Raw genomic sequence first — 15,000 nt, 5'->3', positions numbered from 1 at the left:
CGGAAGCTAAGCAGGGTTGGGCCTGGTTAGTACTTGGATGGGAGACCGCCTGGGAATACCAGGTGCTGTAAGCACTTTGTCCACGAGGGTGTGCTCTTGCACTATTTCATCAGCAACACTGCCTTGTAGTAAGCATTTAATGATGAATTGACTAAATGCAGCTTCCTGCCTTTTTAATAGGATCAAATTTCCTTGTGTTTTCAATTAGCATCTGCCTTGTATTTATAAGACAAACAAGAATATTGTTGCTGAATGCAGCTTGTGTGTGCTTTATGCTCCTTTGCCCTGTTCAAATGATGAAAGGAAATAAAGTTTGTATTTTATCCAACTACCTGTGCTAAAAAGTGATGGGAACAGTGTTTATAATTTCTTCTACTTTTTCAGTGACACAAAGTTCAAGCTGCTTATCTAATTTGTGAAAATGCAATGTCTGTTTATCAGACTCATTTTGACTATATATGTTGTAGCAAGAGATTGTTTCTCGCTTACGGCCATATCAGCCTGGGTACGCCCGATCTCGTCTGATCTCGGAAGCTAAGCAGGGTCGGGCCTGGTTAGTACTTGGATGGTAGAACGCCTGGGAATACCAGGTGCTGTAAGCATTTTGTCCACGAGGGTGTGCTCTTGCACTATTTCATCAGCAACACTGCCTTGTAGTAAGCATTTAATGATGACTTGACTAAATGTCAGTTTTATCAGACTCACTTTGACTATATATGTTGTAGCAAGAGACTGTTTCTCGCTTACGGTTATAACAGCCTGGGTACGCACGACCTCGTCTGATCTCGGAAGCTAAGCAGGGTCGGGCCTGGTTAGTACTTGGATGGGAGACCGCCTGGGAATACCAGGTGCTGTAAACATTTTGTCCACGAGGGTGTGCTCTTGCACTATTTCATCAGCAACACTGCCTTGTAGTAAGCATTTAATGATGAATTGACTAAATGTCTGTTTTATCAGACTCACTTTGACTATATATGTTGTAGCAAGAGATTGTTTCTCGCTTACGGCCATATCAGCCTGGGTACTCCCGATCTCGTCTGATCTCGGAAGCTAAGCAGGGTCGGGCCTGGTTAGTACTTGGATGGGAGACCGCCTGGGAATACCAGGTGCTGTAAGCATTTTGTCCACGAGGGTGTGCTCTTGCACTATTTCATCAGCAACACTGCCTTGTAGTAAGCATTTAATGATGAATTGACTAAATGTCAGTTTTATCAGACTCACTTTGACTATATATGTTGTAGCAAGAGACTGTTTCTCGCTTACGGTTATAACAGCCTGGGTACGCACGACCTCGTCTGATCTCGGAAGCTAAGCAGGGTCGGGCCTGGTTAGTACTTGGATGGGAGACCGCCTGGGAATACCAGGTGCTGTAAACATTTTGTCCACGAGGGTGTGCTCTTGCACTATTTCATCAGCAACACTGCCTTGTAGTAAGCATTTAATGATGAATTGACTAAATGTCTGTTTTATCAGACTCACTTTGACTATATATGTTGTAGCAAGAGATTGTTTCTCGCTTACGGCCATATCAGCCTGGGTACTCCCGATCTCGTCTGATCTCGGAAGCTAAGCAGGGTCGGGCCTGGTTAGTACTTGGATGGGAGACCGCCTGGGAATACCAGGTGCTGTAAGCATTTTGTCCACGAGGGTGTGCTCTTGCACTATTTCATCAGCAACACTGCCTTGTAGTAAGCATTTAATGATGAATTGACTAAATATCTGTTTTATCAGACTCACTTTGACTATATATGTTGTAGCAAGACATTGTTTCTCGCTTACGGCCATACCAGCCTGGGTACGCCCGATCTCGTCTCATCTCGGAAGCTAAGCAGGGTTGGGCCTGGTTAGTACTTGGATGGGAGACCGCCTGGGAATACCAGGTGCTGTAAGCATTTTGTCCACGAGGGTGTGCTCTTGCACTATTTCATCAGCAACACTGCCTTGTATTAAGCATTTAATGATGAATTGACTAAATGTCTGTTTTATCAGACTCACTTTGACTATATATGTTGTAGCAAGAGATTGTTTCTCGCTTACGGCCATATCAGCCTGGGTACGCCCGGTCTCGTCTGATCTCGGAAGCTAAGCAGGGTCGGGCCTGGTTAGTACTTGGATGGGAGACCGCCTGGGAATACCAGGTGCTGTAAGCATTTTGTCCACGAGGGTGTGCTCTTGCACTATTTCATCAGCAACACTGCCTTGTATTAAGCATTTAATGATGAATTGACTAAATGTCTGTTTTATCAGACTCACTTTGACTATATATGTTGTAGCAAGAGATTGTTTCTCGCTTACGGCCATATCAGCCTGGGTACGCCCGATCTCGTCTGATCTCGGAAGCTAAGCAGGGTCGGGCCTGGTTCGTACTTGGATGGGAGACCGCCTGGAATACCAGGTGCTGTAAGCATTTTGTCCACGAGGGTGTGCTCTTGCACTATTTCATCAGCAACACTGCCTTGTATTAAGCATTTAATGATGAATTGACTAAATGTCTGTTTTATCAGACTCACTTTGACTATATATGTTGTAGCAAGAGATTGTTTCTCGCTTACGGCCATATCAGCCTGGGGGCGCTAATCCTTGATTGGAGAAGTGACGACAGGTGCGAGTAATTGAGCTGTGAGTGTTTGCTTGAGAGTGTTTGCTCGAGAGCTATTTTCGTTTCTTTTTTGGATTTTGCAATATAATTTATTGTTTTTTCATTTGGATAGTTTTTAGTTTTGTTTAGTTTTCCCCCCCTGCAGTTTTGCTGCCTGGGGGAGGTTTTTTCGCTTTCATTTTTGATTCACAATGACGGACAACATGGCAACGACAAACGGAACGGACAAAGACAACGAAAATGCGCAACGGAAGGAAAACGAAAAAGGAGGAATGAAATATGAAAAAGAATACACGGTGGCAATTGAGTTGGTGGGAGAAGAAAAGGTGACGACGATGGAATTACTACGAGCAATTAAGGAGACGTGTGGAGAGGTGGTGGGATGCCGAATGAAAGGAGATAAGAAATATGAAATTACGATGAGAAACGGAAAAGGTAAAGAACGGCTAATGGACGGTATACGGAGAAAGGACAACAAGATACTGGCGAGAGATGTGAATATTAATGAATTGGTGGTGTCTTTTATGAATCTACCGGTATATATAGAAGATAAAGTGATACTGGACAAGTTGAGAAGCTGGGGAGTAACGGCCGTATCGGAGATAAGGAGGAGAGTTTGGCCTGGAACGGAGGTGGTTGACGGAACAAGGTTCTGTAAAGTTAAATTTACAGAAAAAGTCACATCATTGCCATATTCCACAAAAATTGAGACGCTGGAAGGAGCTGAATACTTCAGGGTGATCCATGACAAGCAGGTCAGAGTTTGTCGATTGTGCATACAACCTGGGCACATAGTTAAAGATTGCCCTGAATTCAAGTGTTTCAAGTGCGGCAATCAAGGCCATTATGCGAGAGAGTGTGTCGGAGAGAAGGAAAGGAATGTTTGTGGTAGATGCAGAAAGAGATTGGCGGAATGCAACTGTGGAGAAGTTATGACTGAAGAGGGGAGTCAAGTACTATTCGAGGAAGCAGTTGTATTGTCGGAAGAAGGAGAAGAAGATGGAGGAGATGATGTGGTGGAAGGTGGAGAGACGGAGGAAGGAAGAAGGGAGAAGAAGGAAGACCAGAAGATTAACGAAATTGGGAGCAGCATGGATTCAGAAATAAGAAGATGGAGTTTTCAGGAGGAGGGGGGGAGTGGACTGGGGGGAAGCTCGGGGGACTCACAGGTTTTAGGGGAAAGCACAGCACAAACAAGTAACTCGGGGGGTGAAGAAATGGAGAGGGTTTTAAGTTTAATGACAATAACAGAGACGGGTATGAACACAGGGAGCACAACGACGACAATATATGAGACGGAGATGAACACGGGGAGCACAACGAACATTCCAGAAACGGCGATGAACACGGGGAGCACAACGACGACTACACATGAGACGGAGATGAACATTCCAGAAACGGCGGAGAACACGGGGAGCACAACGAACATTCCAGAATCGGCGATGAACACGGGGAGCACAACGGACGAGGGTGTAAAGAAGAAAAGTTGGCTGGATGAAATGGACTTGGAGGAGATATCGGACTCGGATGATGGGGAAAAGTTTGAAAGAATGAGAGGAGGATACAGGAAGAGGAAAGCAGCGGAGGGGGGGGAGAGAAAGGGTGGAAGAGGAAAGAAACTGGATAAAAGGTAGAGGATAATGAAATTATATTTTATAATTTTATTATTTATTAGTATGGTCACAATAATGTCGATAAATGCGAATGGGTTGAGAACAATAGGAAAATTTAATAGAATAGTACACATAAAGAATTCTGATATTTTATGTATTCAAGAGACGCACTGGGATAATATGTGTGTTTTAGATGTACAGAAAATATGGAGGGATTTTATTTATGTAAACAATGGTAGGGGGAATTCATGTGGGGTTGCAATTTTAATAAGGAAGGATGTAGTAGAAAATGTGAAGAAGATATATAATGATAATAATGGGAGGATTTTAATTTTAGACTTTGAGTATATGAGTAGGGTTTTTAGGATTATAAATATTTATGCGCCGAATAATGAAATAGAGAGAAGGAATTTATTTTTAGAATTAGCGAAATGGTGCAAGGGAAACTGTATTTTAGTTGGGGATTTTAATGTAAAAATGGATAGACTAGATATGACAAGGGGAGCTATTTTTAGAAGTGATGTATCTAGGGGGGTTTTAAGGAAAATGATGGTTGAAAACAATTTAATTGATATATGGAGGGAGGAGAATCCTAATAAGAGAGAATTTTCTAGAAGGCAGGTGGTTTTAGGGGAATTGAAACAGACACGGATAGATTTGGTTTTAGTAAATGAAGGGTTAAGGAATTTTATGAAGGATATTAAATATATTTTTACAACTTTTAGTGATCATGCTGGGTTAACATTTTCGGTGGGGTTAGATAAGGAAAGGAAAGGGGGGGAATATGGTGTATGAATGCAGGGTATCTAGGTGATGAGGAATACGGGAAACAACTTAAATCTTTGATAGAAGATGAAATGGAGGATAAGCAAAAAGGGAATGATAAGTGCAAGTGGTGGGAAAATGTTAAGGAAAAAATAAAAGTTTTTAGTATTAGATATGCAAGGAAGCAGAGGAGTAGGATGACAAGAGCAGAAAATTATTTAAGAACAAAATTGAATGAAGAAATGAAGAAATGTGATAGTGATCCTGATTATACTATTGAAAAGTTTTTAGATTTAAAAGAAAAATTGAGCAAATGTGAAATAGATAAGTGTAAGGGTGCAATTATAAGAAGTAGGGCAAAATATGTTTTAGAAGGGGAGAAATGTACGTCGTTTTTTCTTGGTTTAGAGAAAACTAAACAGATGAAATCATATATTGGTCAGATTGAAAATGTAAAGGGTGAAGTGGTAAATGATTATGTTGAGATATTAGAAACAGTACAGAATTTTTATAAGGATTTATTTAAGAAAGGGGAGGTGGATGAGGGGTGTGTAAAAGAGATTTTAAGTAGTGTGGATGTGCAAATTGGTGTTGAGGATAAGCAAATGTGTGATAGGAAGATAACAATGGATGAAGTGAAAGATGCAATTAAGGGTTTACAAATAAATAAAAGTCCTGGAGTAGATGGACTAATTGCAGAGTTTTATAAAATGTATGAAAGTATTTTAGCACCTATTTTATTAGAAGTATATCAATATATGGAAGACAATAATACTGTTTCAGATTCCATGGTGACAGGGCTGATATCGATTTTATATAAAAATAAGGGGAGCAAACTGAAACTAGAAAATGATAGGCCAATTAGTTTATTAAACTCAGATTATAAAATTTTAGCTAAGATACTGGCAAATAGGATGAAGATGGTTTTAAATGATATTATAGCACCTACACAAAATTATAGTGTGCCTGGAAGAGATATAGCAGATACCATAACTACACTTAGAGATGTGATAAATAAAATGAATAGCGATAAGATGGGGGGGATTGTTTTAAGTATAGATTTTAATAAAGCTTTTGACAGGGTGGAACATGATTTTATGTTTAGGGTACTGGAAAAGTATGGGTTTGGAAATGGTATAATAAGATGGATAAAATTATTATATAGAAAGGCTAAAAGTAGGGTTAAATGTAATGGGGTTTTAACAGAATCTTTTATTCTTGAGAGGTCAGTGAGACAGGGGTGCCCTTTATCAGCTTTATTGTTTGTTTTATCGGTAGAACCCTTAGCGGCATACCTTAAAAAAGATCATTTTATAAATTGTGTAGAGACTCCGCAAGGAGGTTTTAGTTTAATTCATCAATATGCAGACGATACCACAATTACAGTCAGAGATGAGGGAAGTGTTAAAAGGGTGATGGAGTGTTTTAAAATATATGAGAAAGCCTCAGGAGCTAAAGTGAATATGGAGAAGTCAGTAATAATGTATGTTGGGAAGAATAATGAGGGGAATTTTCCTTTTAAGGTGGTAAATGATTATTTTAAGGTGTTAGGTGTGTTTTTAGGGGTGAAGGAACAAGAAGCTAGGGATCTGACATGGAGTGGGGTTATAAACAAAGTTAGGAAGGTAGTAAATATGTGGAGGGGGAGGGCTTTGAAATTAAAAGGGAAAGTAATTGTTGTAAATTCCTTGCTGATGTCAATTTTTATTCATGTCATGAACGTTTTAGATGTACCAGAATGGGTTTTATCTGAAATGAATACGATTTTAGTTGAATTTTTATGGGATGGGAAAGGTGCGAAAATTTCTTTTAAAACATTGATTGCAGGTTATGAGGAGGGGGGTTTGAAGTTGGTGGATTTAAATGTAAGGAAAAAAGCAATTAGAGTTAAAATGGTACGAAAATATTTATATGGTGAACTAGATTATGGATGGAAAAGATTTTTTAAAGAGTATTTGCAGGAGGTTGGGAGGATGGGGGAAAATGGTTTATTAATGTGTATGAGAAAAGAAATGTTAGCTAATATACCATTGTTTTATAGAGAAGTGTTTGAGGCTTGGGGGGAGTTTTTACCAAATATTTATTATGAGTGTACCATTTTAGACAATATTTTAAATCAGCCAATTTTCTTAAATCCCAAGATACAATATAATAATAAGATGTTGTTTTGTAAATATTTTATGAGGGCTGGGATGAGACAGATTGGGGATATTTTATATGAGGTCATTCCAGGTTTTCTTCCTGTACAAGCGATTTATGATAATGTTTGTGAAGTGGAAGATGAAATAAGCAAAACTACAGTAGAAAATATGTATAAGAGAATTTTAGGGTGTATTCCTGAAGAATGGGTGCTTTTAATAAATACAGAGGTGGTTGAGAGAGCTAAGGGTTTACCGGTTTTATATTATGAAAGTAATGGGGAGAAACATGTTTTATCAGGTTCGAAAGTTAAAAAGATTTATGAAAAATGTATTTTAAGAGAGATAAAAGCTCCTGCTTCAGAAAAAGTGTGGTCTAGGGTATTTGTAAATATAGATGTAAAATCAATATGGAAGAATGTCAATGTAAAATATAATTCTATAGAATGTGAAGATAATGATTTTAAATTGAAACATAATAGGATTTTTACGAACGTGGTTTTACATCAAATAAATAGAGACATTAAAAGAGAATGTGATATTTGTGGTACGGAGGTGGAACATTTTATGCACTTTTTTATTGAATGTAGTAGATTACAAGGGTTTCATGAGTTTATAAGGGGGCTTTTAGAACAACATTGGGGAGAAGATATTGTAAATGGGGTTGAGTGGAGGAGGTTGTTTCTATTTGGTATAAATGGAAAAAGCAAAGTTTTTAATATTAATTTGATGAATTTTGTTCTTAGCCATGCTAGATACGCTGTAAGACAAAGAAGGAATTTAGGACATTATGAAGGGAAAATTGTGAGTGTGGAGGTTTTATTTAAAAGTATTTTAGAGAAAGATATTGAACTAATATATAAATATGGAGGATGTAATTTTGAAAAACTGTTTGTGTGGGGGAGCACTTTTATCGAAATTGATCAAAATGGAAAACTTGCTTTTAATTATTAATTGGTTTTAGTGGATGATTGTGTTTTTTAATTGGTTTTATTTTCTTTTCTTTTTTGATTTTGTAAAAGGATGAATTGTTCATCCTTTTTATTATTATTGTTTGAATATTGTAAATATTATGTGTTTTTTTCATAATAAAAGATAAAAAAAAAAAAAAGGTACGCCCGATCTCGTCTGATCTCGGAAGCTAAGCAGGGTCGGGCCTGGTTCGTACTTGGATGGGAGACCGCCTGGAATACCAGGTGCTGTAAGCATTTTGTCCACGAGGGTGTGCTCTTGCACTATTTCATCAGCAACACTGCCTTGTATTAAGCATTTAATGATGAATTGACTAAATGTCTGTTTTATCAGACTCACTTTGACTATATATGTTGTAGCAAGAGATTGTTTCTCGCTTACGGCCATATCAGCCTGGGTACGCCCGATCTCGTCTGATCTAGGAAGCTAAGCAGGGTCGGGCCTGGTTAGTACTTGGATGGGAGACCGCCTGGGAATACCAGGTGCTGTAAGCATTTTGTCCACGAGGGTGTGCTCTTGCACTATTTCATCAGCAACACTGCCTTGTAGTAAGCATTTAATGATGAATTGACTAAATGCAGCTTCCTGCCTTTTTAATAGGATCAAATTTCCTTGTGTTTTCAATTAGCATCTGCCTTGTATTTATAAGACAAACAAGAATATTGTTGCTGAATGCAGCTTGTGTGTGCTTTGTGCTCCTTTGCCCTGTTCAAATGATGAAAGGAAATAAAGTTGGTATTTTATCCAACTAACTGTACTAAAAAGTGATGGGAACAGTGTTTGTAATTTCTTCTACTTTTTCAGTGACACAAAGTTCAAGCTGCTTATCTAATTGGTGAAAATGCAATGTCTGTTTATCAGACTCATTTTGACTATATATGTTGTAGCAATAGATTGTTTCTCGCTTACGGCCATACCAGCCTGGGTACGCCCGATCTCGTCTGATCTCGGAAGCTAAGCAGGGTCGGTCTTGGTTAGTACTTGGATGGGAGACCGCCTGGGAATACCAGGTGCTGTAAGCATTTTGTCCACGAGGGTGTGCTCTTGCACTATTTCATCAGCAACACTGCCTTGTATTAAGCATTTAATGATGAATTGACTAAATGTCTGTTTTATCAGACTCACTTTGACTATATATGTTGTAGCAAGAGATTGTTTCTCGCTTACGGCCATATCAGCCTCGGTACGCCCGATCTCGTCTGATCTCGGAAGCGAAGCAGGGTCGGGCCTGGTTAGTACTTGGATGGGAGACCCCCTGGGAATACCAGGTGCTGTAAGCATTTTGTCCACGAGGGTGTGCTCTTGCACTATTTCATCAGCAACACTGCCTTGTATTAAGCATTTAATGATGAATTGACTTAATGTCTGTTTTATCACACTCACTTTGACTATATATGTTGTAGCAAGAGATTGTTTCTCGCTTACGGCCATACCAGCCTGAATACGCCTTCCGGTGAGTAAGACAGGTGCAGGTAATTACGCTGTAAGTGAGTGTTTGCTCGAGAGCTATTTGTTTGATATTCTTAGTTTTTTGACGGATAATATCTGATTTTGAATTCAAATAAGTTTAAGTTTAGTGAGTTTTTTCCCCCCTTGCAGTTCTGCTGCTTGGGGGTGAGTTTTTGAGACTTTTTCTGATTTCTTAATGACGGACAACATGGCAACGAATAATGGAACGGATAAAGACAAAGGCAATGCGCAAAGGACAAAATTTGGACCTGAAGGTGGCTTAAAATACGGCAAGGAACGAACGGTGGTGGTGGAATTGATAGGAGAAGACAAGATAACGACGATGGAATTACTAAGATCAATTAAAGATGTGTGCGGAGAGTTGGTGGGGTGCAGAATTAAAGGAGAAAGGAAATATGAAGTCACGATGCGGGATGCAAAAGGAAAAGAGCGTTTAATGGATGGGTTCAAGATCAAGAATACGAAGGTAATGGCAAGAGACGTGATGGCAAACGAACTCATAGTCTCGTTCATGAATTTGCCAGTCTATATAGAGGACGGAGCTATAGTAGACAAATTGCGGAGCTGGGGTGTAGCGGCCGTCTCGGAAATCAGAAGGAGAGTGTGGCCGGGGACGGAAATCGTAGATGGGACGAGATACTGTAAGGTCAAGTTCACAGACACCGTGCAGTCTTTGCCGTATTCCACTAAGTTTGAGACATTGGAGGGTGGCGAATATTTCAGGGTGATACATGACAAGCAGGTTAGGGTATGCCGCTTGTGTATCCAACCTGGACATATTTTAAAGGACTGCCCTGACTTTAGATGTTTTAAGTGCGGAAACCAGGGACACTATGCGAGGGAATGTGCTGGAGCGAGAGAGAGGGCCGTTTGCGCAGGATGTCGGAAGAGAACTGACGAGTGCAACTGTGGAGAGGTTGCAAATGAGGAGGAGAGCCAGGACCTCTTTATGGAAGCTGATGAAGCATCGCGAGGAGAAGAAGAGGATGGGAAAGAGAACGTGGAGGAAAGTGGAGAGATGCAGAAGATGGAGCAGAAGACGGACGAAACAGGGAGCAGCATGGGTTCAGAGATGAGAAGAGGGAGTTTCCAGGAGGAGGGGGAGATCGAGCTGGGTGGAGGCACTGGGGACGCACAGATTTTGGGGGAAGGCTCAGCCCTTGCGAGTACATCGGGGGGTGAAGATATGGAGGGGAGTTTGATTTTGACGACAGTACCAGAGACGGAGAGAGATACGGGGAGCACTTCGGGTGTGGGAGGAAATAAATTGAGTTGGTTGGACGATATGGACTTGGAGGAAATATCTGATACGGAAGATGGGGAAAAGATAGAAAGACTAAGGGAAAGATACAGGAAGAGGAAGATGACGGGGGGAGAGAAGAAGGATGGAGGAGGAAAGAAACAGGACAAAAGGTAGAGGACAATGAAGGTATACTTTTTCATTTTATTACTTTTTGAAATGGTAAATTTTGTGTCCTTAAATGTAAATGGGTTAAGGACAATGGATAAATTTCAAAATATAGTGCAAATGGAAAATGTGGATATCTTATGTCTACAAGAGACGCATTGGGACAATGATTGTGTATTGAAAGTAAAACAAATATGGAGGGATTTTATTTTTGTTAATAATGGTAGAGGGAATTCTAGTGGGGTTGCTATTTTATTGAGGAAGGATGTGGTGGACAAAGTGGTACATGTACATGATGATAATAATGGGAGGATTTTAGTTTTAGATTTTGAGTATATGGATATGAAGTTTAGAATTATAAATGTTTATGCGCCAAATAACGAAATAGAGCGCAAGGTTTTATTTATTGAAGTGGGACGATGGAGTGTGGGAAATTGTATTGTGGTGGGGGATTTTAATGTGAAATTGGACAGATTAGATATGACAAGGGGAGCAGCTTTTAGAAATGATGCATCTAGAGGGGTTTTAAAGAAAATGATGTTTGAGAAAAAACTTATTGACATATGGAGAGATGACAATCCCGATAAACGAGAATTTTCGAGAAGGCAGGTGGTTTTAGGGGAATTAAAACAAACTAGAATAGATTTGATTTTAGTTAAAGAAAGTTTAAGGGATTTTATCAAAGATGTTAAGTATGTTTTTACAACTTTCAGTGATCATGCATGTTTAAGTTTCTCGGTGGGTTTAGACAAGGAAAGAATAGGAGGTGGTACGTGGTGTATGAATGCGAGTTATTTAGGGGATGAGGATTATTGTAAACAACTGAAATCTTTGATAACATGTGAAATGGAAGATAAGCAGAAAGGGGATGATAAGTGTTTATGGTGGGACAAGGTTAAGGAAAAAATAAAAGTGTTTAGTACAAGATATGCAAGGAAAAAGAGAGGCAGGATGAAAAGAAAAGAAAATGAGTTGAGAGCAAAATTGGATGAAGAAATGGGCAAATGTGACAGTGAACCTAATTATAATATAGAAAAGTTTTTAGAGTTGAAAGCAAAATTGAGTAAATATGACATGGATAGGTGTAAGGGGGCTATTATAAGAAGCAAAGCAAAGTATTTTTTGGAGGGGGAGAAATGCACCTCCTTTTTTCTTGGATTAGAGAAGAGTACTCAAAGAAGAACATATCTTAGACAGATTGAAAATGTGAAGGGGGAAGTAGTAGATGATTATGTAGAGATTTTAGAGACAGTGCAGAATTTTTATAAGGACTTATTTAAAAAAGGGGAGGTGGATGAGGGGTGTGTACAGGAGATTTTAGGTAGTGTGGAGGTGAAAATTAATGGAGAGGATAAGTTGATGTGTGATGGGAAGATTACAGTAAATGAAGTTACGGATGCGATAAAAGGTTTACAGTTGAATAAGAGCCCTGGAGTAGATGGTATCATTGCAGAGTTTTATAAAATTTATGAAAGGCTTTTAGCACCTATTTTATTGGAGGTTTATCACTATATGGAGGAGAAGGATTGTGTATCAGAATCAATGGTGACAGGAATGATAACTATTTTATATAAAAACAAAGGGAGTAAGGTAAAATTGGAGAATTATAGGCCTATTAGTTTATTAAATGTGGATTACAAGATTTTAGCCAAAATCTTAGCGAATAGGATGAAGAGAGTTTTACATGATATTATTGCACCAACACAGAATTATAGTGTTCCTGGGAGAGATATAGCTGACACAATTAATACAATTAGAGACGTGATACACAAAATGAATGGGGATAAGATAGGGGGTATTGTTTTAAGCATAGATTTAAATAAGGCTTTTGATAGGGTAGAACATGATTTTATGTTTAGGGCCTTGGAAAGATTTGGTTTTGGTAATAAAATAATAAGGTGGATTAAATTATTATATAGAAATGCAAAAAGTAGGGTGAAATGCAATGGGGTTTTAACTGATTCTTTTACCCTGGAGAGATCTGTGAGACAGGGATGTCCTTTATCTGCTTTACTTTATGTTTTATCAGCTGAACCTTTAGCGGCTTTTCTTAAGAAGGATAATTTTATTAATTGTGTACAGACTCCACAGAAGGGTTCAAGTTTGATTCACCAATATGCAGATGACACAACTATAACAGTTAGAGATGAGGATAGTGTAAAAAGGGTAATAGAAGGTTTTAAAGTATATGGAAGAGCATCAGGAGCAAAAGTTAATATGGAAAAGTCTGTTGTAATGTATATTGGGAAAGTAAATGAGGGGAATTTTCCTTTTAAAGAGGTCAAAGATTATTTTAAGGTGTTAGGAGTTTTTATAGGAGTAAAAGAAAAGGAAGCTAGAGATTTGACATGGAGTGGGGTGATAAATAAAGTCAGGAAGGTTGTAAATATGTGGAAGGGGAGGTTGTTAAAATTAAAGGGGAAGGTTATTGTTATAAATTCTTTACTGATGTCAATTTTTGTTCATGTCATGAATGTACTAGATGTGCCAGAATGGGTTTTAACTGAAATGAATAAGATTTTAGTTGATTTTTTATGGGATGGGAAGGGGGTGAAAATCGCTTTTAAAACATTGATTGCAGGTTATGAGGAGGGGGGCTTGAAGTTAGTGGATCTAAAGGTGAGGAAAATAGCGATAAGAGTGAAAATGGTTCGGAAGTATTTATATGGAGAATTAGATTACGGGTGGAAAAAGTTTTTTACAGAGTATTTGCAGGAGGTTGGGAGGATCGGGGATAATGGTTTATTAATGTGTGTAAAACAAGAAATGTTGGGAAAAATACCTTTGTTTTATAAGGAAGTTTTTGAGGCTTGGGGACACTTTTTACCACACATTTCCTATGAATGTAACATTTTGGAAAATATTTTAAACCAGCCAATCTTTTTGAATCCAAAGATCAAGTATAATAATGCAATGTTGTATTGTAAATATTTTATGAGAGCTGGGATGAGACAGATTGGTGATATTCTATATGAGGTCATTCCGGGGTTTCTACCGGTACACGCTATTTATGACAATGTAATTGAGGTAGATGATGACATAAGCAAAACTACAGTAGAAAATATGTATAAGAGAATTCTGGGGTGTATTCCGGAGGAGTGGGTGGTTTTAATAAATACAGAGGTGGTTAAGAGAGCTAGGGGTTTACCGGTTTTATTTTATGAAAAAAATGGAGTGAAACATGATTTGTCAGGCTTGAAAGTTAAAACAGTCTATAGTAAATGTATTTTAAAAGAGATAAAAGTTCCTGCTTCAGAGAAAGTGTGGTCGGAGGTCTTTGTAGATTTGGATGTGAAATCAATATGGAAGAATGTTAATGTAAAATGGAATTCCATAGAATGTGAAGATAATGATTTTAAAATAAAACATAATAGGATTTTTACTAATGTGGTTCTACATCAAATCAACAGAAATATTAAGAGAGAATGTGACATTTGTCATATAGGGGTGGAAAACTTTTTGCACTTTTTCATTGAATGTAGTAGATTAAGAGGGTTTCATGAATTTCTAAAGGAGCTTTTAGTAAAACATTGGGGGGAGGAGATTTTTAATGGGGTGGAATGGAGGAGATTTTTTCTTTTTGGTATAAATGGGAAAAGTAAAGTTTTGAACTTTAATTTGGTTAATTATGTTTTAAGTCATGCTCGATATGCTGTAAGATTAAGAAGGAACTTGGGTCATTATGAAGGAAAATGTGTGAGTGTGGAGGTACTTTTTAAGAGTATGTTGGAGAAAAATATAGAGATAATACATAGATATGGTGGATGCAACTTTGAAAAGCAATTTGTGTGGGGGAGTACATTTATTCGAATTTCATCAAATGGAAAACTTGTGTTTAATTATTAATTGGATTTAATTGTTAATTGATTGTATTTTCTTTCTGATTTTGTAAAGGGTGAATTGTTCACCTTTTAATTATGATTGAAACGATGTAAAATTGTCTGTTTCTCATAATAAAATATAAAAAAAAAAAAAAAGGTACGCCCGATCTCGTCTGATCTCGGAAGCTAAGCAGGGTCGGGCCTGGTTAGTACT

General features: G+C 38.3%; 9 non-coding genes and 3 pseudogenes across 9 annotated transcripts in view; all 12 read left to right on the top strand.

Annotated features, from left to right (window-relative positions):
* Window positions 1-74, top strand: part of LOC145856521 (5S ribosomal RNA) — a 119-nt gene extending 45 nt beyond the window's left edge. Inside the window, exon 1 of the ribosomal RNA XR_014377412.1 lies at window positions 1-74. This exon is cut by the window's left edge and continues 45 nt beyond it. This is a non-coding gene — a ribosomal RNA (5S ribosomal RNA).
* A 409-nt stretch (window positions 75-483) lies between these two features.
* On the top strand, window positions 484-602 carry LOC123737155 (5S ribosomal RNA). Its single transcript, XR_006766695.2, has one exon. It is a non-coding gene; the product is annotated as a 5S ribosomal RNA (ribosomal RNA).
* Window positions 603-741: 139 nt separating this feature from the next.
* Window positions 742-860, top strand: LOC123737271 (uncharacterized; annotated as a pseudogene).
* A 139-nt stretch (window positions 861-999) lies between these two features.
* On the top strand, window positions 1,000-1,118 carry LOC145884066 (5S ribosomal RNA). The gene has a single exon (XR_014395645.1). It is a non-coding gene; the product is annotated as a 5S ribosomal RNA (ribosomal RNA).
* A 139-nt stretch (window positions 1,119-1,257) lies between these two features.
* LOC145853346 (uncharacterized) lies at window positions 1,258-1,376 on the top strand (annotated as a pseudogene).
* Window positions 1,377-1,515: 139 nt separating this feature from the next.
* On the top strand, window positions 1,516-1,634 carry LOC145884065 (5S ribosomal RNA). The gene has a single exon (XR_014395644.1). It is a non-coding gene; the product is annotated as a 5S ribosomal RNA (ribosomal RNA).
* A 139-nt stretch (window positions 1,635-1,773) lies between these two features.
* Window positions 1,774-1,892, top strand: LOC145887593 (5S ribosomal RNA). Its single transcript, XR_014399184.1, has one exon. It is a non-coding gene; the product is annotated as a 5S ribosomal RNA (ribosomal RNA).
* A 139-nt stretch (window positions 1,893-2,031) lies between these two features.
* On the top strand, window positions 2,032-2,150 carry LOC145886413 (5S ribosomal RNA). The gene has a single exon (XR_014397998.1). It is a non-coding gene; the product is annotated as a 5S ribosomal RNA (ribosomal RNA).
* A 139-nt stretch (window positions 2,151-2,289) lies between these two features.
* LOC145852895 (uncharacterized) lies at window positions 2,290-2,407 on the top strand (annotated as a pseudogene).
* Window positions 2,408-8,462: 6,055 nt separating this feature from the next.
* On the top strand, window positions 8,463-8,581 carry LOC123738017 (5S ribosomal RNA). Its single transcript, XR_006767311.2, has one exon. It is a non-coding gene; the product is annotated as a 5S ribosomal RNA (ribosomal RNA).
* A 409-nt stretch (window positions 8,582-8,990) lies between these two features.
* Window positions 8,991-9,109, top strand: LOC145886596 (5S ribosomal RNA). Its single transcript, XR_014398181.1, has one exon. It is a non-coding gene; the product is annotated as a 5S ribosomal RNA (ribosomal RNA).
* Window positions 9,110-9,248: 139 nt separating this feature from the next.
* Window positions 9,249-9,367, top strand: LOC145851346 (5S ribosomal RNA). The gene has a single exon (XR_014373197.1). It is a non-coding gene; the product is annotated as a 5S ribosomal RNA (ribosomal RNA).
* The last annotated feature ends 5,633 nt before the right edge of the window (window positions 9,368-15,000 follow it).

Source organism: Salmo salar, chromosome 08 (assembly GCF_965601325.2).
Source record: "Salmo salar chromosome 08, fSalSal1, whole genome shotgun sequence".
Lineage (NCBI taxonomy): Eukaryota > Metazoa > Chordata > Actinopteri > Salmoniformes > Salmonidae > Salmo > Salmo salar.
This window is presented reverse-complemented; position numbering and strand designations above follow the sequence as displayed.